Source organism: Pseudoliparis swirei, chromosome 16 (assembly GCF_029220125.1).
Source record: "Pseudoliparis swirei isolate HS2019 ecotype Mariana Trench chromosome 16, NWPU_hadal_v1, whole genome shotgun sequence".
Taxonomy (NCBI): Eukaryota; Metazoa; Chordata; class Actinopteri; order Perciformes; family Liparidae; genus Pseudoliparis; species Pseudoliparis swirei.
The window spans coordinates 1865804-1868303 of NC_079403.1; the positions used below are offsets into that span (position 1 = coordinate 1865804).

General features: G+C 37.9%; 1 protein-coding gene across 5 annotated transcripts in view; it reads right to left on the reverse strand.

Annotated features, from left to right (window-relative positions):
* LOC130206581 (sodium channel protein type 4 subunit alpha-like) overlaps nucleotides 1-2500 on the reverse strand; it is a 187232-nt gene that overhangs the window by 53374 nt on the left and 131358 nt on the right. The window lies entirely within an intron of this gene.

Sequence of the window (2500 nt, forward strand, 5' to 3'; positions counted from 1 at the left end):
CGACAGCGCGCCCCGACGGCTCCACCAATGACCTCGCTGCTTTCCAACGGGACGATACTTTCATCTTCACCTTCGTCGGTACGTGAACGTGCGTGATGTGGCCACCAGGGGGCGACCTGCTGCTCTGGGTGGGAAACCAGCGAAAACCAGCATGGTCGACGAAGATGAAGTGTGAGAGAGGAAGTGTGTGTGTGTGTGTGTGTGTGTGTGTGTGTGCGTGTGTATGTGTGTGTGTGTGTGTGTGTGTGTGTGTGTGTGTGTGTTTGCGTGTGTGTGTGCGTGTGTGAAACGAGAGAGGCAAAGCACAGCTGAGCCACCGGTCGACTCCACGGACGATAATTTATTATGAATTCATTTTCTTTTCATAGTAATTCATAATTTCATAAACTCAGTTAATAATAAAAATTTTAATCAGTTAAAATAATTAATAATCGTAATAATACAAATCATTTAACGGTAACATTTCACATCGTCACACGTCGAATTTTGAATGTCTTCTTTTTATATATTTGTATATTTATATATTTATACATCAGAGAACTGACGACTGAATGAAGTTCAGCTCAGGTTTGCGAGGAAAATCCAGGAAGCAGCTGCTGCCCTGGAAACACACACACACACTACACACTACACACACACACACACACACACACACACACACACACACACACACACACACACACACACACACACACACACACACACACACACACACATACATACACACACACATACACACACACACACACACACACATACACACACACACTCATAAACACACACACATACACACATACACACATAACTAAAGAGGAAACACTTCAGGAATTTAATGAATATATAATAATAATGATGATGCTGTTATTGATGATAATAATAATAATAATGTTATCGATGATAATAATAATAATAATAATAATAATGATGATGATGATGTTATTGATGATAATAATACTTATATAATAATGATGATACATAATAATCACAATAATAACAATAACAATAATAATAACAATAATAATAATAATGATGATGATGTCATCGTGTCTGACATCGTCACTGATTTCTCTGAATGTGTTAATCATCGTGTCGTCGACAAGCCGTTGTCATGACGCCCAGGGCTCTTCCTGTCCGCTCCCACCGGGACACTAACGGTTAGCGAACGGGTAGAACAATTATGGGAAGTACATTATGGGATGTACATTACGAGATGTACATTATGGGATGTACATTATGGGATGTACATTACGAGACGTACATTATGGGATGTACATTATGGGATGTACATTACGAGATGTACATTACGGGATGTACATTATGGGATGTACATTACGAGATGTACATTATGGGATGTACATTACAAGATGTACATTATGGGATGTACATTACGGGATGTACATTACGGGATGTACATTACGAGATGTACATTATGGGATGTACATTATGGGATGTACATTATGAGATGTACATTATGGGATGTACATTACGAGATGTACATTATGGGATGTACATTATGGGAAGTACATTATGGGATGTACATTACGAGATGTACATTATGGGATGTACATTATGGGAAGTACATTATGGGATGTACATTACGAGATGTACATTATGGGATGTACATTATGGGATGTACATTACGAGATGTACATTATGGGATGTACATTATGGGAAGTACATTATGGGATGTACATTACGAGATGTACATTACGAGATGTACATTACGGGATGTACATTATGGGATGTACATTATGGGATGTACATTACGAGATGTACATTACGGGATGTACATTATGGGAAGTACATTATGGGATGTACATTACGAGATGTACATTATGAGATGTACATTATGGGATGTACATTACGAGATGTACATTATGGGATGTACATTATGGGAAGTACATTATGGGATGTACATTACGAGATGTACATTATGGGATGTACATTATGGGATGTACATTACGAGATGTACATTATGGGATGTACATTACGGGATGTACATTACGAGATGTACATTACGAGATGTACATTACGGGATGTACATTATGGGAAGTACATTATGGGATGTACATTATGGGATGTACATTACGAGATGTACATTACGGGATGTACATTATGGGATGTACATTACGGGATGTACATTACGAGATGTACATTACGAGATGTACATTACGGGATGTACATTATGGGATGTACATTACGAGATGTACATTATGAGATGTACATTACGAGATGTACATTATGAGATGTACATTAGGGGATGTACATTATGGGATGTACATTACGAGATGTACATTACGGGATGTACATTATGGGATGTACATTACGGGAAGTACATTATGGGATGTACATTACGAGATGTACATTATGGGATGTACATTATGGGATGTACATTACGAGATGTACATTATGGGATGTACATTACGAGATGTACATTATGGGATGTACATTATGAGATGTACATTACGAGATGTACATTATGGGATGTACATTATGGGAT